Source organism: Carettochelys insculpta, chromosome 2, assembly GCF_033958435.1.
Source record: "Carettochelys insculpta isolate YL-2023 chromosome 2, ASM3395843v1, whole genome shotgun sequence".
NCBI lineage: Eukaryota > Metazoa > Chordata > Testudines > Carettochelyidae > Carettochelys > Carettochelys insculpta.
The window spans coordinates 244331745-244359238 of record NC_134138.1 but is presented as its reverse complement, the minus strand read 5'-3'; the positions used below and the strand labels follow the sequence as shown (position 1 = coordinate 244359238).

Here is a 27494-nt window from a genome sequence, read left to right as displayed (position 1 = left end):
AGCCCCAGAAAGCGAGAGGAGCTATTGCTGCTGGAAGCTAGGCACCCTTTCTGCCGAGCTAGACACCACACATAAGTGCTTTTGTATTTCCTTCACCCGCCACCCCTCGCGCTCTCCCATGTTCTCTATATTTCCTTTATCAGGGTAGGAGCAAAGCCATTTTCTAACTGAAAATAAGAAAACCCGAATGTACATTCTTAAATTCTACGCACTTTGCTGTTAACCCCCCCCCCGCTCTTTTTTGCAATGTAAATACCACCGCTGATTTATTTGTAGGAAACAGCCAAGGAAATTCCAAGCACACACTGTAAACTGGCTTTAGCCTGGCTCTGAACTTTCAAAACTTTCCAGCCCCAGGGAATGCATTTTTTCTCTTCTCTTCGGCTCTATATCTTACTATGGTTTACATTATCATTTGTGAATGTATTACAGCATGTTATGTACATCGTTGTGCAGCTTCCAGACATTTGTGTGCTTTTATTTTCTCTCGGAATTCCACCAATAAATTGCTGAATGACTCCTGATGTCATATAGATGAACACTATGTAGAGAGGGCACTAGAATTGTCTATTAATATTTTATTTTTATTTTATAATGTTTTTAAAAGCTGTGGTGGTAAAAGTATATTTTATATTGTGGCCTGATACTTTTTCTAGTGCTGTGGAATTCCGAATCTCTCTAATTTAGTGTTCGTCCTTCCATTATGCAATGCAGTTACAGGCCCTGCCCTGGCAAGCACTTATTCAGATGCTGAAAAATCTATGTGCTGTACTATTAGTCATGTAAATATTTGTAGTATTGGGGCTTTCATATTTCTTGTGTATATAAAGACATGTTTTTATTATGTAGAGCTATAAAAAAACCAGAAGCTAACGTCAGTGTATTGTTATAACTGAGAGGTTACATACACCAAAATGGGAACTTTAGATCTAGATGCCCAAGGTTTTCCATTTAAATTAGTGGAAGTTAGGAGACTAAATACCTTTGTGAACATGAGCATTGGTGCTATGGATCCCACAGCAAATATAGCTCATCTCTTTTTCATATATATGGAATTTTTTATTAATATAGCAATGTATTTATGTTTTTAATAATATGAACTGTAAAATATGGTGGTGGGAACATTATAAATTTTGGGAGTAATTTGAGTGTTTAGAATTTTATCTGTAACATTGTATTAATGTACTTTTTGTGCATGTACTGTCTTCATGCATTTACTTGAGAGTTAGATGCAAATGAGCACATTGACACACATACTGCTTTGTGAATGTGTATTTATTAAAATAATACATATGATTGTATGTCAATGAGCACATTCAGATATATATACACAGTTTGTGCTCAACTGGATTATTACACTGTGGGCTCAGCCTTGATCCTATCTGTAGTCGGTTAGCAAATCTTTCAATGACTTAATTATATGAAGGATCTGGCTCTTGCAACAGTAAGGAAAATTATGTATTGGAGCAACAACTTGTAAATTTAAAAATTGAATTTTAACTCATTCATGCTTTTATTTCGTAATTTTTTTCAAAATTACTAAATAATAACTTTTCGATTTAAATTGGTTTATGGTAATAAGAGTGTGAAGAAGTACAGTCAAAAAATTCATAAACTGTCATCGGAAACTTGCTGGATAGAATTTTACCAAACTTTCTGAGTACGACATATTTGGATTAATAGCTACCATGAGAAATGTCAGTCAAAATGGTAAGCTTTCTGCTAAGTGTAAGCAACCAAAATAGGGGCTTAGAAGCAAAATGCTTCTTGAACTGCAATATCACTATAGCAACACTATAATATGCATTCTCATAAATATAAAACATTGGTTTAGATAGATGCCACCTGATAACTAGTATTAATTTGACTGATGACCTTGTTGTGAAAGTAATAGCACATTTTATTTTGTCAAACTGTTATTCAAATGCTGTGTTCTAAGATTAACAGTCCATAATGAGTAATAAGGATCTTTGATGTCAGGTGTCTGGGAATCAGCTAAAGACCATATCGGCTGATTGACTCTCATCTGACATCCTTAGTGGAAAGGCCTTAGCTTCTAATATATTAATTCTGTTGTATAAAAATAAAATGTCAATCCTTGAACAAAAATGAAACAATTTGAAACATTTTGAGACATGATCCTTGTCCTGTATATCTCAATGTTCTTAGTCATTCTTTGTGTAACACTCCTTACTCCTGTAAAACTCCCACTGAAATCAAGGAGAATTTTTCTTAAACCTGTTGGAGGCCATCAATTTGAAATCTAGGTAATTTTTTAAAAAAATTATCTAAAAGTATAGGTCTGCTCCTGAGTGTCTCTGTTTATCTTTGTGATTTTAAAATCAAGTTTTCCTATAGTTAAAATATTTATTTCTCCTCTGTTGCTGTATTAGTTACCTACACAGGTGACAGGAGAAACAGTGAAACCGTCTGTCTACAAACATTGTGCTGCCAAATCCGTAAAGTTAAAAAAATTCTCTAATATATCTCAGCTTTGCTAACTCTAGCTGTTATTTGTAAATATAATGGGTAAATTGTACAAATATGTAATACTAAACATAATAATTCAAATTAACACAAGTATTACATAATTTGAGGTTTCCATTTTGCTCACCTGTTGACACATGTTGCTGTCATTTTTTTGTCTGCAGGTTGATGACAGGGGTTTCAGAAAACTGAACTTCTGTGGGAAGCAATGACACCACGATTTTCAGTGGGAGTCACCTGAATCATTTACAGTTATCAAGGTAATTAAAAAAGAGCCTATTAGCATAAAATCCTTTAAAACTTTCATATTAGTATCAATCTCTCTGCACAGAGGTAGCTGGATAGACAGATATCTAAATGGCCTGATCCTGAGTTGAAGCCAATGAGAGTTTTTCTTGACTAAGAATTACAGGATTAGGTTTTATATGACTAGAAATAATCACTGTAGTTTTCCTTTCAAGAAGACAATCCCAGCGTGTCCGCTTAATTAAATAATTTGTTATTCTTACTTACATTTTTGTGTTTCGATGTAAAAATAAAATGTTCTGAGAGTCTGTATGTGACTGATCACATTGACACAGCCTATAATTTAAATAGGCAAGGAGAATGACATTTAGTTCCTATTTTTCTTGTACCATGGGCTATTTTGTCCATCTATTGTATAAACAGAGTTTGTGTACTTATGGCCCAGTCACCTCCCTAATGAGGAGTGGAGAGGAGGGCACCCAGTGACTGCAGGATCAAGCACTTAAAATACACTGTACCATACTAGGCTTCAAGGCAATGCACTCATACTGTTAGAAAAGAAAAACAGAAATCTGTTGTGCATTTTGAAGCAATATTTCTGCTTTGACACATAGGTTGCAAAGTGAAAGTCACCAGTTATGATCTTGGAAGCCTGGGCACACAGGGATCCTGGTCAGTTTCCTTTTGTAGCAGTGAAAGATCACGGAAAGCAGGGGGGAAAAACTAAAACTATCTGCACAGCTGTGTCATATAATAATAGCACATAGTGACTGTTTTGCACACATATGAAAGAGACAGTGCAAAATGGAGGAGAGATGAGATAACATAAAATGGAGGATAGGGCAGAAATCTGAACACAGTTACAAAGGATAGGAAATCACAGCAATAAAATAAAGGCTAAGTACTGAAATAGTTTTTGAAATACACATAAATAGCACAAAACCTGTTACAAAAATTCACATTCAAACAGTTTTCTTGACATTTAAAGGATTTTTAAAACTAAATTATAATTAACAATTTATTTCCTCAAATGTATAAATAGCTGAAATTCATTAAAAGATTTACATTAGTTTAGCTTATCTTCATTGCAAAAATCATATTTTAAAAGTAATCTGCCCAATATTTCAATCTGACACTTTGTCCTTTGAGATCGGAGGTTAAGTAAATTCATGCATTTGTCAGGTTAATATAAGTGTTATTCTGGTGCTCTTGCGTAATATGGATAGTGCACTACATACGCTAAACACTCTATTAATTGTATTTTCCAAAAGAAAACTAAACTGGATATTTAAAACAGTTCAAAGTAAATATATTAAAATTAGAAGACTAATTAGTCATATTAACTGCCACAACCCATTGTCTATTTTTTAGCTGTATAGAATTCATTAAAACAAACATTACAATAATATTCAAAATTGAATGACAAATCATTTACCATGTGTAGAATCATGAAATCTAAAAAGTGGGACCAGAATCGTTGGTTCTACATTTGTGTCTTGTTTTCTACATAGTTTTTTCCAGTGAAAAAGAAGCTGTAATAACCTAGGAAGATATCCTGTCGTCAATATTATGCAAAACTGTTTACTGACATAATCGGGAGTTTCATTCCCTGATTGACTGAATGCTCCCAGATCCTTTTCTTTTAGGTACATGCTGAATCTTCCCATTATAAAGCACATTTTATTGTGTAAAATACTTGAAACAGATTATCAGAGTAAGAAATAATTAAATAGTAACAATGAAACAAAATTTTCACTTGGTGCATACCTAAAGAAAAAACCAAAAATATAAGTCCCTGTTCCCTCTCTTAAATCAGTCACTTTTGTAATAATGCTTATTGCAATGGTAGACTAAAAGACATACACGTACAAATGGTTCAGGAACATTTCTGCCATCTTCACTAACAGAAAACAAAATAATTGCCATGAGTCTAACCACAACTCAGATTGTGACTTTGATGAGACTCTTGGTGGCATCTCTCATATCAGTTATAAGTGCAGAACTGGTCATAATATACTTTCTGAACATAATATTGCAGCTTTTCTGGCAATTCTTGGATAAGTACTGAATTCTTGATCTAATACAATATATTGTCGGATTACAGAAAAGGCCTCTCCAGCAAATCATGCCTAAAATTGGCACTGAGATTATGCTGATCAGTAATGAAGCAAATCAATTTTTCAGTGAAATATACCAAAAAGTTATGGATGTATTTTACACTTTCTGTAACCTGTGACAAAAACTATGGTAGTTTAGTTTATTTCTGATCATGTATTAAAAATTCATTACTCCATCTTTACAGTTAAAACTAATGTTTCCAGTTTTGCAATCTTTCTGGATTAAATGGGATTGGTGTTAAAAACAAAAATGGAAGAGAAGAATTTTTTGTTTATTGGTCATTGATTTCATTTTGACTGTCACATATTTCTTCTATTTGTCAAGGAAGAAAGTTACTACTAGATCTGCTTTTCCACTTCCCTGAGGTAGGCAGGCACAGTTCCATATGTCCAGATAACAAATACCAAAAATCTCTATGAAGGTCTACCGTCTGCATATATGAATTATCCACTTTTTAAATCTCAACAGCTCAGTCATTTCATTTTTTTCTTTTAATAAATACTCAGAGGCCAAAGTTGTCTGGGAAATTACGTCCTTTCAAAGCATCAAAGCCAGTTCTGCTTTAACAACACAACCATTTAAAATAATAAACATTTTACATTTTCCCCTCATTTTACCTAAAAATGCCAAATCAATTTAAACCAGATTTCACTATAAAATTGATTTAAGGCTGAGAGCTCACATGTCAAACAGTGGCATAGAGATCACTTGTATACTCGTATGCCTCAGCTCCAATAAAAGGGGTTATTAATTAAACTAATGTAAGACTTATCTAGCTATTTTAGCAGGCACTATTATACTATATAGAATACTGTAATAAAATAATAGTTTTGCCTTTTTGTGAGTTTCATCATCAATTTTAAGTCTTACTAATAAATTTAACTCCAAATTATTGCATTCTTAGCCTCCCACTTTCTCACACACAAATAAAGTAGGCTATGTAGACATCTGATATTTCCTGAAGATAAAATTCTAGCATATCTGAGCAGATTTATGGAGATTTATAAAAGAGGCCTATTATAAGGTACAAATATCAGAGAAGCACAAAAAGTAAAGCCTGCTGTTTCAGCAAAAATGCTGATTTAGTTCTATATAAATTTTAGCTTCATATTGGAAATAAACACCATTTGAACTACTAACAGTGTATGATACAAAATAAATCTTTCTGGATTTTCATTTTTAATTGAGTATTTATAGACAATATACATTTAATTGCAGGAAACTTTAATACAAAATTTTTGCTGCCATTCACATTACAACACTGAAATTTTTTGTAGCCATCTTAAAGTTGTGTATGTAACTTATATTTTCCAAAAAGGGTTTCACACGCTTATGCATTTAGTACAGTGAGAAATTGTCTTACCCGTTTAAATTTCTGTATGCTTTAGTTTTACTGAAGAGTCTTTCATTTTGCAAGTGTTTTTAGAGAGTAAACCAAACATACTGTAAGGCTTGTCAATGTTTTAAATCAGTTTTACTTTAGCTGATCATAGCTTCTTGTTGCAAGAATCGTAGCTCTGCTGTTGGACACCTATATAAAGGATATTATCTTCTTTGTTTATTATTGTCACAAAGCAGCCACAGTTTGTTACATGAGTACTAGGCAGCATATAGAAGAGCAAAAAAGAGTAATTTTTGTAAGATGGTTTTCAACAAATTTGAGTTATAAAATAAACCTCAAAAGAAATTAAGGCAACGTGTTTTTAGACAATCACTTAGTCTCCATGTGCTTAGCAGCAAGCCACTAAAATGTGATTTAGTGTGGTGGTGAGATTGATAAAATAATTTTGTGTTTATGGAACAGAAAGTTCATTTTCTTATTTCTGCATGTAGTTGGCTTCTTATCAAGGAAGATAGATACTCAAACTATAAACAGTTGTCTGTAATTTGACATTTACAGTTATTTGCTGTGGTAGTTTACATCCATTCACAAGACAGAGTCCACAATTGCATGCAGCAAACGTATTCGTATAAGAGCCACAAAGCTAGTGTCTGTGACAATGATAGGAAAGTAACAAATGTAGAGGGTCCCAGAATAAAACTGTCCTGTATTTTTGTAGAGTTAAAAGTGTTGAACCTTTAGGGGGTTTTAATTAACATTTTTTTTTTTGATAGATGGCCCCAAATGGTACTTAGATACCAAAATGATAAAGGCTTTGGAAATAGCAAAGGATAAATAAATAAGATCCTGTAGTCTTCACACAGCAAAATTCACTGTGACAGTTAATGAAAAATACCTGAGCCATTTTTAGAAAATGTAAGGATTTCAGATTATTTAAATCAGTACAGCTTACTTGAATTACTGTAGTTACACTGATTTACACTGATTGAAAATCTCAACCAGATAGATTATTTTTAAGAGGGGTATGAGCTCCTATAAAGCATGCTTATATGTCCCAAGGCAAGTGTAGTTTGGGTAGCATATTGATGTTTTCTCGAAATACTTACATTAACCTTAACAATGTGTTCAAAATTGTGTGAATTTAGGTATGGCATCAAATTATTTTGGTTTAATTGTGTCATCAATTCCACATTGCATTGATTACATTTAATCTTCTATGAAACTATAGAAGTGTAAGAAAGTTAACGTTGATTAGGAGCTGTGAGAATTGGGAGCTCTATTTTGCTCCTACTGACTTCAGTGACATCAGGCCTTTGCATTGTAACAATTCCATACATCAAACAATTCACAGACTGTGTGAAGAAAGTGTGTTAGATTTTTTTCAGTTACACAACATATTTCAATTCCAATGCTTAGCATTTCTGGGATAATTGCTGAGCTCATACAGTCAGATCCTGCGGGCATTTAAGCAATTAAATCCAAGTCTATTCTCGTGCTAAAAATGATGCCCGTGTATAAGTGTTTCTAGGATCAGAGCTGTAGTCCTTAGATGAAAAGACTGCCATATATAAGCCAATATTTTCAGAAGAATATAGACATTCTTCTTGGAATTCAGTGAAAGTTTTGGCTAAACAAGGATTTCAGGATCAAGCTGTACATGTAGCATATATATTTCTGTAGTAAAGAGCAAATACCAATTTTATGAGAACATCTGAAATCCTTGTTCAGCCAAAACTTTCATTGGAATCCAAGGAAAATGTTGCCTGAGAAGATTTGGTCCATGTTGAACGTCTTTTTTTTTTTTTTAAATACGGATTTGTCAATAGTCTATCAAAATATATACTAATAAAAATCACAAAACAAACAAATGTCATTACACAAAACCCAGAAATGTTATGATCCTATCTTGCAATTTCTTCCATTAATTAATAGAAATCAGGATGGATGTAGTACAGATGATAAAAAAGCAGAGATAGATTTATGAAAAATCCCAATCACCCAAAGAATATGAAGGAATATGAGGATTCTATCGTTTGGCTATAAAGTGACATTGGGGTGCAGGTTTATTTTTTGCTTTTTATTTTTTGTGTTTTGTTTATAGTACGGGTTGCTGGTGACTTTTTAAAAATTAGTTCATCATTGACATATAAGGCCTAAATCTGCATTGCTTGCATATCTCAAGTTCCTACTGACTACAGAGGGAGTTTTTAGGTGGACACACATTATAAGATCAGGATTTAGGAAGCTGAGAAATGGTCGTCTTCTAAAATAGCACTCTTTTTCAACAGGTTTTCTTAGTTACAATTTTATTTACCACAAAGTCAAAGCGTATTTCTTCAACATTTGTCAGTTGGCACATGTGAAGAGTTTGAAATAATAAATAGTGTTCTATTCATATGGTATAAGCAATAATTTTAGAACATTATCTCCTGAAAGTGTAGTTTGACCCAGTATGGCCATTCTTATGTTCTATGTTCATAAGTATTAGTAAAGAAAATATACCCTAGAAAGGTATACTTTGTCTGACAATGAAGACTTTTCTTATTTAAAAATATGTGTCAGTTCTTGGTGCAAATGGGGAAATTATGTATTAGAAGCATCTTTTCTTTCGACAAACAATTTCATGTTGTATGACCGTTGTTCAAAATAAAAGTTAGATACTCCCTTAATTCCAGTATTTTCTCACCTATCAAACATTGCAAAGTCTTAAACATATAGACGAGGTATGTGATCAAGGTATATGTTCATGGATAGAATTATTTTGATTTTCTTGGTCAGAAATCGTGTTCCCAGTACCTCCATGTGATGCACATCCGTAGAGCCAACTCCTGATATCATGCGGTTTTTATTCAGGCAGGCTTCCACTGAAGTCACTGCTGAGTTGCTTGTGTGAAAACTGAGAAACAAGGTCAAGATCTGAGCTGTAGTCTCTGCTGCCAAGTCCTGTTCCTCTCGGGTTGTCGGGCTACTTCCCACGCAGTGAGTGGGACCTTTGTCTTAGAATATAGGTTCCAGGCATTGTTACTCAGGTAATCATCCTGCGTAATAATGCAAATGTGATTTCTTCAGCAGAAAGCGTGGGCACAATATTCAGTAGAACAAGGCACCACGTCTTCCATTGCTTGATTATATTTTTGGTAGGTATGTTGTTAGAAAAAGAGGTAATGGAACAAGGGAGGAAAGAAAACCATTAATATATTGGGGCTTGATGATTCCAAAAGGACAACTAGCTCTGGAGCAAGTGCCTTGGAAACCAATGGAGGCCAGTGCAGAGGTGTCAAAATGTGTGTAACATGAGCAAACGGCATAGCTAATCATGTCAAATTGAGTGACAAGGGAGTGAGTCAAGCAGCGCTCCAGATTCATTGCCAGAAGAAACAGCAGCACATGCCAAAGAGGCATACCCCTTAGTGGTCAGCACCAGTGTGTGCAAGGATGTCTTTTCAGGTAGGGCAAAGGAAAAAAAAAAGATTTCCATGTTCTTATGCCTGGAAAGTACCCCAATTATGCTGGAAATAGTCACAGCAGAACAGAGATGATTGTCACAAGCCTCATTCAGCCTGTGAATTAAAGTAGATCACTTGAAACTTTATGACCCTGCATCTGTAAATGCCTAATTGCAATGCATAGGCAGGTAGAAGGAAGACGATTAAGATCCCTTTTGCTGTGCCTGTCAAATTAATGCCCCTAGACCACACTTGTCCCTTGACTTTGTTGAATATGGACTATGTGCTGGAGGGGGTACAAGCAACTTTTCAGACATATTCCTTTCCCATGTGCTTTTACTTCCCGATGCTACTGCTGATAGTTTTCAAGAATGCAGGAATACATGGGGCTTCCCCATGTACACTTTAAAGCTAACAGAGCTACAGCAGGTAAAAGCATATGGAGATGGAAAAGGGGGATCAGAAAAAAATGTTTTCTGCTGTGTGTGCTCTGTGTTTTAATGCATTCAGTAATAACCCACAGGAAAGCAGAGTAGGAAACAAGAGCAGAAACAAGAAAAGAGAGGGGACAGGAAGAGGAAGAAAAGGGGAGAAGGACCCAGCCAGAGAGGAGCAATGAGGAAGAGGAACAAAAGAATGCCGAATCAGGAGACAAAGAAAAAGGCGAGAGTGAGGGCTGGAGGTAGACATAGCAAATGAAAAATGAGGAAAACTCAGACAAGGGAGAACACAGGAAAGGGAGAGGACAGGCACTGAAAGGCAGAAGAGATCTATACACAAAACACTGCAGCCAAAAGTATAAACATCATAGGTGTGCATGGTTTTATTTTAGCTTTGAAGGGTGTGTTTAAGGGTGTGTTTTGTGTGTGTGTTTTGTCTTCACAACGTTAGGAAACTGGTATTTTGGGCATCTTCTCCTGCCGTTCCTCCTTTCTTTGGTCTCTCGCTACCGATTCTTTGTTTCGGCTGCTGCCTTCTGTCTCAGTCTATCTTCTGTCTCTCCTCCTTGTGCCCCTCCTCCCCCCAGCTTTTCCTTCTCTGTCTTTTTTTCACTGTTAGTGAATGGGGATGTAGTCCATCGGTGTGTGCGAACAGAACCAAAATTTTCTCCCACCTGCAAGTAAGGATGTTGTTATTTTTTAGTGTTTTCTCTGAGAAAGCTCGGTTGAGAAAGCTTGAAGCCATCAGTGTAAATTTAAATTAGCATATGGGTGCAGTCTGATTTTTGCTCCCAGGGAATATGGGCAAAGCCTTGATTTCACGGAGCTTTACAAGGAGCCAATGCTGAGAAATTTTGAACTTTAGCTGGTGAGACCCAAGGGAGAGTGCTGAGGCAAAATAACAAAAACAACCCTCCTCTTTCCCCCCACCAAAAAAAACTGAAGCAGAAGATGATGTTGATATACCTCTGTTAGCCTTACCTCTTGCTTTCCATGAACGCTTCACCTTCTGTGTATGCGTCATTTAGACTGTAGGCATTTCCTGGCAAGGGCTGCTGGTTTGTGTATTACAGAGCTCTGAACACATTGTCGGCACCAAATAAATAATAAAACTATTATTTATGCATTTTATTATTAAAATGAATTTTATCCTGCATAGAAAGTCTTTGGCTTTGAACGCCAGAGTATTGACAAACCGGAGAGGGGGCAGTGATGGGGCTGATGATTCATAAGCTGCGCTGATTCTGGGCACTTCACTGCCCTATGATAAGGGGCAGGTGGTGCCAAATAAGTTATTCTGCTCATTAGGCTGGAACTGTATCAGCATGTCACAGCCTAGTAGGCAGATTTCTTTTCCCTGCTCCGAGGCCAGTTATTTAGAGGCTAGAGAGAGGATTTGACCCATAAGAACAACATTCTGCTAGAAAAAATTCATCAGGATTGTGGGCATGTGGATAAAAACAAACACTTTGAGTTTATGAGATTAACCAATTTGATTATGTAGCTGTTTGTCTATATTGTCACAAAATGACAGTTCTTCACATAACTGAGGCCAAATTCAGAATATATTGTAATGGGTCCCAGAGAGCTGTTCCTTTATAACTGAATTTTAGAAATAGACTGTTCACCAGTATAGCTGAATACCCGATTGACTCTAAATGGCTCCCTTTATTAGGCAGATAATATGACATTTTAGACAAATGTTATGGGCCAAATGCTCTGCTGATATAAATGGTTAAGCTCCAGTGAAGTCTGTGGAGTTGTGTCCATCTGTGCCAGCAAAGAATTTGGCCCTGTCTCTTTAAAAGCACCTTTCATATATATTTTACAGATTAGTTCTGTTAACTAATCAATCAAATTATATTACTTAAACTGCCTATCTTTGCAAATAAGTTACATAGAGTTGAAACAAAGTTAAGATACAATAGTTAACTTAAAAAACATCAGTAAATGAAGTTAAAAAAAAAAAAAGAAAGAGGAAAGAAAAACCCAGTACTCCACAATTTAATTCATACTGAGGCCTACAGTAAGTACTTAATGTATGTACAGCTGATCGCAGGAGAAAAATGTTACCAAAGTGCTAAGCAGTGTCCATATTATTCTGGGAAGCTGGCTTCCATGTTACCTGTGAAGAGATGATGCTTCCATAATTCTTATGTAAATAAGTGTTTTTACATGGTACACAGATGAATAGCTAGTATCCAGCGTGACATCTGTCATTGAGATAAAATTCCCTTTGACATCATTGGGTGGTTTGCCTAAGGCCTGCAGGATTGGACTAATAATAATAATAATAATAATATTTAGATAACATGAAGGTTGTGACAATATTAACCAAAGGAAGGGAACAGGAGATTAAAACTGAAGCTTTCAACTGCCCCATCTGTAAATTATCCTATTCTGACTATGTACTGCAGTGCTGCAATGAGACAAGTCCACTCTATTTCAGCCCTAATTATGAATTCTCTTACTTTTAAACGTCATAACACTACCTTAATATTATTTAAACATAGCTGTTTGTTTTGGGGCATTATACTATGCCAGTCCAGTGAATGCATTCCTATTTAATGAATTTCAAAATATGTTGGGTTTGGTGAGCATTTTATCACTGGTTATGAGAATAATCTCTTTGATTTGCTTCACATAGCTATTAAATAGCTACAGAAAGATTGATTAGGGTACTATAAAGTACTTCATCATTAATAACTATAACAGCTAGAATATAAACAGATTTCATGACTGTGGAGTTCTTTATTAGACTAGCTGAAAAAAATTCTGTTAATCAGTTTGCTGTGGAAATTTCTGGCAAAACTGATTTCTTTGGCTTTCCAGTTCTTCATATAGCAACATACTGTTATATCACCAGCAGAGCAGTAATGAGAATTTAGAGCACAATCATATTAGTAATAAGAGACAAACCCTCAGTAAAGCAAAATACTGAAATGATTGAAAGAGTATATATACATAGCACATACATAATCAGCCTGATTCTGTCCCTGTTGGAGTTAATGGGATTTTAGTTGTTGATTTCAGTGAGAACATGATTAATCCTATCATGTGTGCTAGTATATTTAAATATTGTTCCTGACCCCTACTAAAGTCAGCAAGAGGGTTTCTGAATAAGTAATGCAGGATCAGGCCCATTACCAATAACATAGCTACTACACAGGCTTGCATCGAGGAGTGCATGCAGCGTCTGTGCTCAGGCTGCCAAATCAGATTATGTCTGTGATCTATGTTCATTCTGCATGCTTGCTAGAATAATTTATTATGATACTGTGCTTCCAAAGAATACATTCACTTCCAGACTCTAGAGTAATACCCTACAGTTGGTTCAAATAAACATTCCAAGCAAGTGCATTTTTCATCTTGGAAAAAAAAATGTCAACCCCAAAGAAGTTTTGTTTTATTTAGTACCTACTGTCATTGCATTTGACACCAGGTACAGAATTAATATATTAAAAACCATAAGTACCCTCTGGACCTTTGCATTGATTCCCATTTAGTGTTTGTCTTCATTTATTTTCTTGACCAGTGCCATCAAAATGAGAGGATAATCTCTGCATAGTATTAATTTTCATGAATTATTACACTATTCTGTATAACACTTCATTGTTTTATTTTTTCAAATTTTGGATAAAATGTGTCTGGTTTTATTGGAAGTAGAATCCATTTGTAGAATGCAGGTTGCTCTTGATGTTATCGTGCTGGTGCACAAATATATTGTTGCTGATGTGCAAGCTTAACTAACCAAATAAATATTCAGTGAATGTCAATCTTTTGCTCACTATTAGAAATGTATTACTTTGTATGTCTGCAACATTTTGACTGGCAGCTCATTTATTAAAACTGCTTCTGTAGGAAAAGCAAATTCAGCACTCTAAAAACCTCAGGAAAAATTACCCTCAAGTCGTGGGAATGCTGGCTGTAGGGAAAGGGCAGGGTTGTGCCTATCATGGGCCAGAATATGCCCTCGGTTACACTCCTGCAGTCCCCATTGACTTTTTACTGCAGTGATGTGGCACCTGCTTAAATGACAAAAGATTCTGCCACATCTTCCTTTTTGATAAGGATGTTCATCTTCACTAGTTGGAAGAAAGGCTATATCATGTAATTCGTTTATTTTTATTTAGTAGAGCTTTACCATGTGATTACAAATCAGCACCTCATAAAATACATTCATTCAAATTAAGCATTCATGCTGGATAATCTTGGATAATCTTGTACATATTCATGCCTTCTGAGATGGTTTTCTAGATAGATGGACTAATTACTTAAGTGGTGTCTATATGGCAATGATTTTTATTCAGAGCTAGCTTTATTTGCTGTTTCCATTTCTGAATGGGAAAAGTTGAATATTTTACATGATGTCTTTCATAAAATGAGGAGCAAGACCTGCTCTCACAACTAGTGGTGTAAGCAGAGGTTTGCCACTGACTTCCATAGGAATTGGAGCAGGTAATGGTATGGAATGGTGATGTCACATGTAAAACAACACCAATCATAGGCTATGTCTAGACTAAAGGGTTTTGTCCGCAAAATGGCCATTTTGTCAAAAAAAAACCCATGGAGCATCTAGATTCCCAAACGTGTTCTGTTGACAGTAAGTTGACAGAATGCAGTGTTTTTGTTGACATCTGTACCCGCTCTCTGCGAGGAAGAACACTGCTGTCGACAGAGATCTGCCAACAAAACACGGGTCTGGACATTCCGGGGGCCTTCTATTGACAGAAAAGGCCTCCAGGGCACCACGCAGGTGCGGCAGGGACACCCTGTCCACAGCGAGCAGTGCTCCATGGTTCCTGCCTCCAGCCCTTCTTAATGCTGCAGAGAGCCTGGGAAACCCTGTGGCAGGAAGCTGAGTGTGTGCAAACAGCACAGCAACACACAGCTGTGTCCAACACCCTCACAGCCACTCCTTACTAGCCAACGGTCCCCCTGGCAGACCAGCAGGGAGCCCACAACCTCCCTGGGCCCTTGAGCGAACAGCCTGAGGTGTCCCAGGAGCCACCCCAGGGCAGCAAGAAGCAGACTCCCTCTTGGTTTGGGGCCAAGGTCCAGGCCTTATTGGACCCATGGGGGGAAGGAGGAGAGTCTCCAAGATTCAGAAACAAAGTGCTGCAATGCCCCCATATATACCCAGATGGTCACTGCCCTGGCCAAAGGGGGCCACGCCCCAGACCATGGAGCAGGTCTGGGAGAAGGTACAAGAACCACGTCAGGGCTATGTCTGGGCCCAGGACATTGCCCTATGCTCTGGGGCAGGACCAGCTACCTGTCCTTATTAGCAGGAGCTGCACAGCTTTTGGGGGTGGGGAGACATCCCCACTGTGCTGCAGCATAGACATGGTGCTCGAGGCCCTCCCATCTCAGCGGGAGCCCTCAGAGGAGGAGGCCTGCGAGCCTCAACCCCCCTGGAGCTGGAGCTAGAGGCCAGTGGTGGTCTGAACATCATTCTGGACTCAGGCCCCAGCAGTCAGGATGCTTCTAGGGTGTCGTCAGAGTTGGACGAGGGTCCTTCCAGTGAGTATCCCGCCCTTCACACACCCCAGGGCACAGGAGATGGGTGCAAATGGAGCATGCTGCGAGTGTCATGTGGCCAGCTCAGGCGGGGCCTCTTACTGCAATCCTGGCATGTGGAACCTGGTGCAAGGTAGCGTGTGCTCCCCGGACCCAGCAACCAGCCCCCAGGCATGGGCAGCACCCCGCTGCCAGCCTCGTGGGAGGCTGGACAAGCCCCAGGCCCTGGGGGAAGGGGGCTCCCAGCACCCTCCATAGCTGGAAGTGAGCCAGCTACAAAGGCATCAGGCTGACCCCAGACATGCTGAGGAGTGGGGCACCTGGCATTTGGGCATGCCCGCAAGTGAGAGACAGCACCCAATCTTGTGGACAGCCCTGCAAGCTGCAGGTATGCGTGGGACCCCAGGAAGGGCAAGGCTGCTCCAGGCTCACCCGCCACCCATGAGGGGTCCCCCTGGCTGGACACCCCCTTGGCTGCTAGCCTATTGAGTGAAGGGGTGTGGCGCAGTGTTCAGCCTGGTTCTGGAGGCACTGTGGAGTCTCTGTTTGGCAGGGCCCACTGTGCGGGCCACATATGGCTTTGCTCTTGGGACACCTCCATCCCTTGGCCCAGGGGGTGATGGTTGGTGCTGGTGGTGGGGGGCATGGACTTGGTCTGCATTGCATGAATGACTCACTGTCTCTTCTCTTTGCAGCTGGATCTGCACTGACTAAGGTCTGAGCCACCCCCTCACCACCAGAGTGAGCCCACAGCCAGACGGGCCATTGGCATACTTATGAGGACCTCCACTGGGACCACAATGCTGCCCTCTCTCTGAAAGATGATATGCGGTTCTGGAACTAACTCATGTCCCACTCTGATGCCACCACTGGCGTCTGGTAGGATATGATGGCCCAGCTGCTCACGGCTGCTGCCCCTGCCCGCGACGCCCTGCCTCAGCCATCCATGCCATAAGGCATCCTGGACCTGCTACAGTGGCTGAGGGCCATGCCTGGCCCACTGGTCCCCCTGCTCCCCAAGCCTCCCCTGCCCACCCAGACCCCACTGCAGCCCCACCTCCTCTGTAATTCCCCCTGGTCCCAGACCCAACCCAGCCTCAACGTGGGGTCCTGAACCTACAGCAGGAGGGGATCCTGAGGCTGACCCCACACAGGGTCCCACTCCCCCTCAGGTTCATGGCTCCCCAGCACCCCCATCCATAGTCTGATGGCCCCCTGTACCAAGCCCCACCCCCCACTGTAAATGGTTCACTGCACTCTGGTTTGTTGTAAATAGTTTTGAATTGCACTGTTTATTTTTTGCCCTTTTTTTGTATTTAATTGTTCACCACACCTGTGCCACTCATCATTGTGCAGGGGTTGGGAAGTGGTGAGGGGGTGAAGGGAGGGGTCATGGTAGGGATGGGATAGGGCTGTGGGCCAGAGGTGCCTGCTGGGGGTGCCCTGGGGAGTGTTACTGGGGGCCAAGGGAGATGCTCTCTCTTGGGACCTTGTGGATCCTCACCCCATCCTGATGGGCCTGGAAGATGGCAGTTGTGCCTGGCTGCTCATATGCATAGCCCTTGCAGCTGGCAGCTGCTCCCCACCCCACGAGGAAGGCCTTCTCCTTCCACTCCACAATGTTGTGCAGGACACAACATCCCGCCACAGCTTGGTGGGTATTTTGCTTCTCCACATCCAGGTGGACGAGCAGGCACCTAAGGCATGCCTTGAGGCAGCCAAAGGTGCACTCGGCCTGCATCTTGGCCCTGTTCAGGCAGGCATTGAACAGTTCCCAGCTAGGGTCCAGCTGGCCAGTGCACAGTTTCATCTGCTAGGTCATCAGGGGGTAGGCCATGTCCTCCACGATTCAGAGTGGCATCTCCATGTCCTTGACGACCAGCTCACAGTGGGGAATGAATGTGCCTGCCTTCAGCCTCCGGCACAGGCTGGAATTGCAGAACACTTGGGCATTGTGTGCCTGGCTCAACTGTCCATCATAAATGTCTGTGAACTGCCCACGGTGGTCGACCAGGGCCTGCTGCGCCATCAAAAAGTAGCACTGGAGGTTGATATATTTGGCCACACTCTGCTCTGGGGCACAGATCGGGATGTGGGTCCCATCAGTAGTCCTGATGCAGTTTGGGAACCCCAGGGTGGCAAATCTGGCCATGACTGCGTCCACCTCTCTCATATGGATGACCTTCGGCATCAGGATGGTGTTGATATCCATCATGACCTGCAGAGGGAAGGGACTGAACATACACACTGGTGACTGAGGGAGGGAGTCCCTGGGCCCCAGGGGGAGGATCCCCAGCCTCCTCTTGCCCCCCTGGACTCTCTGGGAATCCCTCCCGTGAGACTGCTCCCCCAGCAGCAGGGCTGTGGGAGAGTTGAATGGCACAGCCCTCTAGTGACAGGGCTTGTCCCAGACCCCTCACACTCCTGACCCTGTTTCCTGTGGGTCCTGCTTGGGCAGGACACCAGCCCCATGCAGGGATGGCAGCCCGAGAGTGCCTTACATTCATGAGAAGGGCCCCGGTGGTGGACTTGCCCATGCTGAATTGGTTGCTCACTGAGTAGTAGGTGTTGGGGGTGGTGAAGTTCCAGAGGGTGACTGCAATCCACTTCTCCATGGGGATGGTGGGCCACAGTTGAGTGTCCTGTCTCCCAAGGGCAGGGGCAAGTCAGGCACAGAGGTCCAGGAAGGTGGCCTTTCTCATTGTTCTGGAGCCACTGCTGGTCATCCCGCTGCTCCAAGACCAGCTGCTCCCAGTGCAATGCCTCCAGATCCACCTGGGGAGGGGGGACATAGGTGTGACTGTCCTTCAGCCACAACAAGGTCTTTGCAAGCGGTATCAGGCTTGCCTTCCATGAGGAAGATGAGGACAGTCATTTGGGGGTTTTGCAGCTGCTGAAGCACCTCTGTGTGGGGCCAGCACTAACCTGGGGGCTACTCTGGCACCATGGCTCCGTGGGATGAGCTGTGTCTCCCAGAAAGACCCAAAGGCCTGCTCTAGCTGTGCTGTCTCTCAAGCCATAGGCACACCCACAGCATCAGCAGGGAACAGGTGTCTGGGGGGTCCCTTTAAGGGTGCATCTCACTGGGGCTCCCAGAAGGAAATGATGATCTGTGACCTTGTCTGCTGTGGTTGCAGGTGACTGTTTTGCTGTTAGACCAGCCGGGCAGTCCAGCAGCTTGCTTGTTGAGAGAGCAGACTGCTCTTTCGACCCTCTCTGTGGCCTGTACGAGCTCTGTTGACAGAAGATTTTTTGCAAGGTATCTCCAGACAAAAACTCTGCCAGCGTAGCTATAGAATCATAGAAGATCAGGGTTAGAAGATATTTCAGGAGGTCATCTCATCTAACAGCTGTGAATATGGTATGTACATAGTTTTAAAGTAAAGTAACATTCACATTTTTGTATTTTATTGTAGTCTATAGATAACTAACGAATCCTTATGCAAAGTTTGTCTTAATTAAGAGAGGTTATCTTGCTGTCCAGTAAATTATTTCATATGAACTTTAGGAATGTCAATTGCAGTTAACTCAAGTGATTAACTCAAAACAAATGAACTCAATTAAAAGTTAGTCCTAAGTAATCACAGTTTCAATGGTGGAAAAAGTAAAATGTCCCCTGTGTAAAAGTATGGCTACTCTGCAAAACGTAACTATAAATAAAAGTGAAAGTATGCGTCTGGAAAACTACTTGAGTAAAAGGGCAAACTTGTTGTGGCTTAACTGTACTCAAGTATCCAGAAGTAAAAAGTAGCTGTTTCTGTGATAATCGCTGGTTAAATATTTGAGTTATTGAAAGGGACATTTAAATTACATGGATCAGACATGGTTAATGAGGCACATATATGAATATTCAGTGCCTCATGAGCATAATGGCAGCCAGTTGCACTTCGAAAGTGCTGCTTTCGAAAAACAAACTGGCCATGTAGATATAGGTGCTTCAAAATAAGCCCCAGACTTTGAAATTCCCTTATTCCCAAAACGAATTGGAAATAAGGGAATTTCAAAGTCTGGGGTTTATTTCAAAGTGCCCACATCTACCTGGCCCGTTTGCATGTCGAAAGCAGCACTTTCGAAGTGCGACTGGTTGCCATTATGATAATGAGGTGCTGAATATTCACATCAGCACTTCATTACCCAGGTCTGATCCATGTCATTTAAATGCCCCTTCTGAAAGGGCGAGAGGTGTAGACACAGCCACAGGGAACCATTATTTTTCACATGTATTATATACATAAATATGTATGTATGCATATATGCGCACGCACACACACACACACACACGTGTGTGTGTGTGTATCATAGAACCCTAGAGCTGGAAGAGACCTCAAGAGGTCATCCAGTTCCTTGCCCTCATGGAAGGACTAAGCACCATCAATACCACCCCTGTTGGATATTTATCCAAACTGTTGTTAAATATCTTGACATATATATCTATATATCTCAAAGAACTGGGAGGGACCTCAAGAGGTCATTGAGTCCAGTCCGCAGCACTCACAGCAGGATGTGTCACCATCCCAAACAGATTTTTTTTATCTAACTTGCCCCAGATCCTCAAAAGGCCCCCTTAGGGATTAAGCTCACAATGCTGGGTTTACAAGGCTAATGCTCTAACCACTGAGCTTTTCCTCCTGTAATGATGGAGAGTTTACAAACAAGGTAGGCAATTTATTCCAGTACTTATTCACCCTGGCAGGAAATTTTTCCTAATGTCCAACCTAAACCTCTCTTACTACAATTTAAGCCCATTGCTTCTTGTTCTTGTGGTTGATATACTTGGAGAATAATTTATCACCTTCCTCCTTGTAAAAACCCTTTTAGGTACTTCAGTGTTGCTGTCATGACCCTTCTCAGCCTTCTCTTTTCCAAACTAAACACATCCAATATTTTTAATTTTCTCTCACAGGTGATATTTTCTAGACCTTTAATCATTGTAGTTGTGCTTCTCTGGACACTTCCTAATTTCTCTACATCTCTCCTGAAATGTGGTGCCCAGAACTGGACACAGTACTCCAACTGAGGCTTAATCAGTGCAGAACAGAGCAGAAGAATTACTTCTCCTGTCTTGGGCACAACACTCCTGCTAATGCATCCCAGAATCACATTTGCTTTTCTTGCAACTGTGTCACACTGTTGACTCATACTCAGCTTGTGGTCCTCTGTGACCCCTAGATCCCTTTCTGTAGTATTCCTTCCTAAACAGTCACTTCCCATTGTGTATGTGAAACTGGTTGTTCCTCCCTAAGTTGAGTAATTTGCATTTGTCCCTATTGAACTATTTACCTCAGACCATTTCTCCAGTTTGCCCAGATCATTTTGAATTCTGGCCCTGTCCTCAAAAGCACTTGCAGGCCCTCCCAACTTGGTATCATCTGCAAACTGGATGAGCATACTCTCTATGCCAGTATCTAAATCACTGATGAAGATATTGAATGGAACTGGCTCCAAAACTGATCCGTGTGGAACCCCAGTTGTTATATCCTTCCAACCTTACTGTGTGGCGTTCATAACTACCTCTTGCAAACAGTTATCCAACCAGTTATGCAGTCACACACGTGTGTGTATTATATACTGTATATGCACGCACGTACTACACCTTTGAAAACAAAAAGACATACATATGTATATATAGACTAACATGGCTATCTCTCTGGTACCATACCTTTGTATTTCAAATCTGGAATTTAAATATAGTCTCAACCTTCATTTATAAAGTTTAAGAATGACCGAATTAAATACAGGGGTCAAATTATAGAAATTTCAAATTATTGTGGGGTGCATTGTGACCAGGGCTGCTTCAGCCCAACTAGAACAGCCCCGCCCACAGTGAGTCCAGGACCACCAAGGAGAGGGACTGACTGCTCTGGCCCAGCTGGACCACCCTGCCCCATGGCACCTCCAGGCTGCTGTGGACAGGAGCTTCTCGGGCCATGTGGGGACACTCCCAGACTGGGCTGCTGCAGATGAGGGTTGATCTGGCTGCACTGGAGTGCCCTCCACCCACAGGGGTGCTGCAGGTTAGGATGCTCCAAGTAGCCCTGGTCCCCGGTGCGCCATGAGCAGGGGCACCCCAGCTCCCTGCCCCGTTTAATCAGTTCACTGGTTAAATTTACCATTTAACAGGTTAACCAATTAAATGGGATTTTCATTCCTAGTCAGGGTGGGAGGTAGGGTGCAGGGGTGAGCTGGGGGTAGGGATCTGGCCAGTGGTGAAAGCGCAGGAGCAAGGAAGCGGTCAGGAGCTGACTGGGGCTGGGGGAGCTGGGTGGGGAGCGGGATGTGGTTGCAGGGGCTGGCCATGAGGGCATTGGGGGGGCAATTACCTGGCTCCATGCTCCCTGCCACTCCCAGGTACTGCCCTCTGCTGCTCCTCTTGGCCAAAATCTGTCCAATAGGATCAGCCAAGAAACCCTCCTGTGGGCAGTTTCCAGCAGCACATTCCCCCAGCCAGGGGGAGAGAGAGCAGGAATGGGCAGCACCATGCTTCTTCCCTGCCTGCTGGATCCAGCCCCGAGGCTCAGGGCCCCCACCCTTGCATAGATACTGTTTTCCATCTGGGAGGTGTTGAAGAACCCTTTTAAAAGCTACATTATTGACAGGGCCATTGTGCTTGTTGATTGGTTATTTTCTAAAATCAGTGGTCACTGTGTGATGATTGGATGCTTTGCGCACGTGGCTGTACTTCAGCCAATCAGAATGCTGGCTTGTGCAAGTGTCAGTGGTGTGTTGAAAGCAGCGTGTAACTGAGCGCTTCTGGAAATGGTAGTGGAGTAAAAAGTACAATATTTTCTGTTAAAATGACTTGAGTAAAAGTCAAAGTATTTGTAAAAATATTACTTGAATAAAGCACAAATCCTGAAAAGCATACTTGAGTAGTGCACCTAAGTATTTGTATTTAGTTACTTTCCACCTCTGCACAGATTTAAGTCCACTCTTAAACAATATAATACCTGTTGAAATTATTATAAATATTTGGGAGGTTTTTCAAATTTGCACATGTATTTATTTCACTTACAACACAAAATACAAAGTGTACAGTGTTGCCTTTATATTATTTTTATTACAAATATTTTCACTGTAAAAATAAACAAAATAAATGTTTTTTTCTAATTCACCTCACACAAGTACTATAATGCAATCTTTTCATTACAAAAGTGCAATTTACAAAGGTAGATTTTTTTTTTTGTAACAAAACTGAACAACAACAGTGTGAAACCTTAGAATTTACAAGTCTAGTGAGTCCTATTTTTTGTTCAGCCAGTCACTGGTACAAAAGGTTTGATTACATTTACGGACAATAATGTTGATGGTGTTTGGTCCTGCCAAGAGGGCCTGGAACTGGACTCGATGATCTCTTAGGGTCCCTTCCAGTTCTCGTGTTCTATAATTCTATGATTCTTATTTACATCACCCAAAAATGAGTTACTCATAAATCTCCCAGAATATTTAACTTCAGCTGAAACTTGCTGTGGTTGGCCTGGACCCTGAGCAGGTCTACGTTGGCAGGGCAAAGTCAAACAAAGTTATGTCATTCCAGGTACACAAATAACATAGCGGTAGTGAATGTAAATTATTCTGATTTACTGTGGCATACCCACTGTGGAGCGTATCTGGAGAAACAATTCCATTATTCCTCATGACTGTGTGGAGTACTGGCGTCAACAGAAGTGTGAGCAGCAATTGATTTTGTGTGTCCCTACTAGACCCACTAAACTGATCTCCAGAAAATAGATCTCCCCAGCGTTGAGCAAGCTGGAATCCCACCTATGCACACCCTCCTCAGGCAGCGGCGGCTCCGCTGGCTTGGCCACGTCCACAGATGAATGATGGAAGGATCCCAAAAGACATCCTGTATGGCGAGCTAGCCTCTGGCAAAAGACCTCCCGGATGCCCCCAGCTGCACTACAAAGATGTTTGCAAGAGAGACCTCAGGGAAGTAGACATCAAGCCAGACAGCTGGGAGGAGCTGGCAGATGATCGCAGCAGATGGAGGCAGGAACTATACAAGGGCCTTCAGAAGGGTGAGTTGAGGATCAAACAGCTAGCGAAGGAGAAGCGAGCCCACAGAAGGCACAGCAAGGACCTGCCAGACACCCATTACATATGCAACAGATGCAGCAAGGACGGTCACTCTCGTGTGGGTCTTCACAGTCACAGATGACGCTGCAAATGAGGATGCCGAACGGAACTACGAAGGGCGCAATCCATAGTCTACGTAGACTGAAGGATGCTACTACTACTACAATCTACTAGTAAGTATAGACAAGCCCTCAGTCACAGAGCTCCTGGAATCCCTGGAAAATGACCCTTGTGCCATGTGAGGATATATTTTTTTTTTACAACACAGGCCAATGACATGTCACAGAAGCAAATAAACAAAGATTAGTTTCCCACACCTTTATTACAGTCCCAAAGTTGATTTATTTTTAGAAGAGTCAAATAAGTTTTTCTGTTTTTGAGTTAGCTGAGCATGATAAAATATACCTTTAAAAATAGTATTACATTTAAATCCATCTCTTCTCACTCAGTGAACTCAATGGGACTCTTCAAGTCTACGGCTACACTGGATCCTAAACTCCAAATAAGATAGGCAATTTGTGCTACGCAAATTGTGTATTACTATTTTGTGTTTATTTCAAAATAGGCTATTTTGAGGCATCCCTTACTCCTCCTGCAACAAGGTGTACAGGGATGCCGAAATAGCACACCTGTTATTTTGAAAAATAGTTCAAAATAATGGGTGTGTTTCATAGACATGGAGTATCTATTTTGAGATACCAACGTATCCCCAAATAGCTCTGCAGTGTAGACATAGCTCAGGAACGTAGGGCAAACTGGGCTTGACTCGGTCTGATTGTCCTTGACATGATGATGATTATTGATTTCCAGTGATCTGCTGAGCATTGTCTCCTGTACTTTCTTTTGCTGGGCTCGTGTTTAAAAATCCTTTTTAATAATGTTGCTTAATAATGATTCTTCTCTTTTTCCTAATTGTAACACCTGTGAAATACGACAAGTATTAGGCAACATTCGTGAACATAGCAGTCAAGGAAATAGATAGCTGTATGGGTGCGTCTACACTTGCATTCCTCTTTCGAAACAGGTATGCAAATGAGGTAAATCGAAAATGCAAATGAGATATAAATTTGCGTATTTGACACCTCATTTGCATATTCTAATTCTAAAAAGCTTCTTTTGAAAGAAGAAAGCCAGTGTAAACACTGCTCGTTTGAAAGTAAACCCCAATGTTCGAAAGAATCCTTCTTCCCATTAAATAAAGGTAAGAAGAATTCTTTTGAAGATGGGTTTAGTTTCAAAATAGCACTGTCTACACTGGCTTTCTTCTTTCGAAAGAAGCTCTTTTGAAATTAGAATATGCAAATGAGGTGCTAAATATGCAAATTTATACCTAATTTGCATTTTCGGTTTACTTCATTTGCTTACGTCTTTCAAAAGAGGAATGCAAGTGTAGACGCACCCTCTATGTTTGATGATTGTGTGAATCCCCCAGAAAATGTTATTTACATGTTTTCTCCACTTGACTACACAAATCTGTAAATACCAAATAATAGAAAATAACAACATTTTATTTAGTTCTTGCAGGGTGCAAAAAGCCAAAGAAGTCCCAAAACCTTCACATAGATCATGTAACTGATTTATGAAACCTTGTTGTCAATGGTGCTCCCATTTAACTCAATGGCAAAATTCCCATTGTCTTCAACAGGATTGGACCCAGAGTTAGACCCTGGCTGGCAGCAAAGAATCTCATCGTTCTTAACAGTTAGTTCTGGTACATGGTTGTTTGTGTCCTCTTTTCTGTGTGATATAATTGCTGGAGTAAAATTAAAGAAGCAGAGTATGAGGAAAAATGCGTAAATAATATTAAACATACATTTCACTTTTGAAGCTTAAGTCTTTTTATTAAAAGGCTGCAAGAGTATCTGTCATAATTTAGGAACATGTCTTATTTTAAAAATAGTTGCTTTTAGGGTTGCTGTAACTTTACAACTTATTTGGCTATAATAGGATGCAGCTTGATTTTACTCATGCTGAAATCCAAGGGTTTCTCTCTTTCTTTCTTTCTTTCTTGCAGGAGCAGTATCTGGTCTTTATTTAGGGGTATCTGATAGACTGTGGTATATTTTTGTTTCATATTATAACTATAACAAGAGCTTGATAGTTTGTTGTTGTAATAAGAGTATATATATCCGGGAACATCTATGTACTGCAGAGTTTCCTAGAAGAGTGCTTCCCCATGATCCTCAAAAAGCTAGACTGCTGGTTCTGCACCCTCAGTGCACCTCAGATAGGACATCAGTATAAAGAAAGAGGTGCTGCCTGTAAAGGTGACTATGTTATTAAAAGAGCTGTGCTGAAAAAAAGCTTTTTCCTTTTCCTCCTTCCAAGAGCACCCATGCTCCAGACTCAAGCCACCAGCTGTCCTCACTACATTCCAGGCCAAGGAATCACCTTGTGGAGGGGAGAAGGAGAAATTAGGGGAATAATGAACAACAGGACTAGACAGGAGGAAGAGAGAAACTAGGTCCTGGAGTAAAGGAGCTGCCTACAAGTCTGGCAGGAGGAAGCAGTGTGGGAGGAAGAAGAGTGAGTCTGAGGAAGTGACGTGAATAGCAACAGAGGAGAGAGGAAGGGTTCGGGTGGATGAAGGAGCATAGATTGGGAGGAGCCAGAAAGCAATCATTAGTGTACCCAAGGGAGAAAGGTGCATGGGACACCTGGGGTGAGCATGGAAGAGCGGATTGAGGTAGAGGTAGAAGAAAGACGCACCAGGCTTCAGAGGTCTAGCTAAGTTAATTGGACAACAAACTGTGTGTGTCTGTGTGTCTGCAGAGTTGTGCATGTTGTGCAGTCACAAACTGGAGCATGATTTGTCAGGGAGGTGGTCCCGAAAATTGTTGCTCTAAGACAGGCTTATGATATGAATCAGTCTGCACTGCTGCTGCTTTGGACCTGCTCCTGCTCTTGTTGAAATCAATGGGAGTTTTGACTTTTTGAGACCAGGATCCCTGCCCTTTATGTTTACAAGAGACTGAAAGTAGCAAAAACTACATTTGGTTCATTTGTACCATTTTATTAGTAAAGTAAAAAGTCTGTGAAATTCAGACCTTTTAATGTCCCTTCAGTTTAAATAGTTTTTAGAGGTAATTATTTTAAGAACAATTTCACAAGATGTTACCTCAGGCAAATCATATAAAATTAAAACAAAGAGTGCAGTGCTAGATTGTCAAATTCCAAGTCTGTAGGAAGTTTTAAAAATTTTTAGCCTTCTGGAATTCCTGTGGTTCACGATTTATTCATGATATATGCCAGAAGGAAATATAAAGAAATAAGTGTAATTAAATTGAAATAATAATTGTAATGATTTGAAAGCAAGCACAATTCCATACAGATTTTAAAGGTCCTGTAAGTCATAGCCATCTTAACACGATTGTTAAAAAGATCTGAAGGTTGCAACAGAACAAGGTGTCTCTATATATTTTGAAATTATTAAATTTTGCATTCACCTAAAGCTTAGAATAAAAACTTGCTAGAAAAATAAACAAATAACAAAGAGTAGAAGTTAGTGCATCATAGACTATATCTTCAAATAATGGACAAAAGGGTAATTAGTAACTACTGAGCAACAGCTGCACTAGTTACGTGATAATTTCTTTAAATTTACAGATGAAAGAACTTTAGGGTTTGAAAAAGATACCCATTAACAGCTTTGTTATCTCATATTGGGAGACTGGGGAGTGTCCGTTTATCAAAACTTCTGGCTAGCTAGAAGTTATGCCGTAAAGGCTTTCATATCCAACATTCTATTATCCAGAACTCTCAAATAATCAGCAATTTAACCATAAGTAAATGTTAGTTATGTATTCCATAAGTACAGTA

The 27494-nt window shown here is 40.6% G+C and overlaps 2 long non-coding RNA genes across 2 annotated transcripts; both read left to right on the top strand.

Moving 5' to 3' along the window:
* The first annotated feature begins 30 nt into the window (after window positions 1-30).
* Window positions 31-16839, top strand: LOC142008910 (uncharacterized). Its single transcript, XR_012644267.1, has 3 exons — window positions 31-144; window positions 2652-2747; window positions 16295-16839. It is a non-coding gene; the product is annotated as an uncharacterized LOC142008910 (long non-coding RNA).
* Window positions 16840-23656: 6817 nt separating this feature from the next.
* LOC142008909 (uncharacterized) lies at window positions 23657-25703 on the top strand. The gene is made up of 3 exons (XR_012644266.1): window positions 23657-23848; window positions 25321-25386; window positions 25690-25703. It is a non-coding gene; the product is annotated as an uncharacterized LOC142008909 (long non-coding RNA).
* Window positions 25704-27494: the final 1791 nt, after the last annotated feature.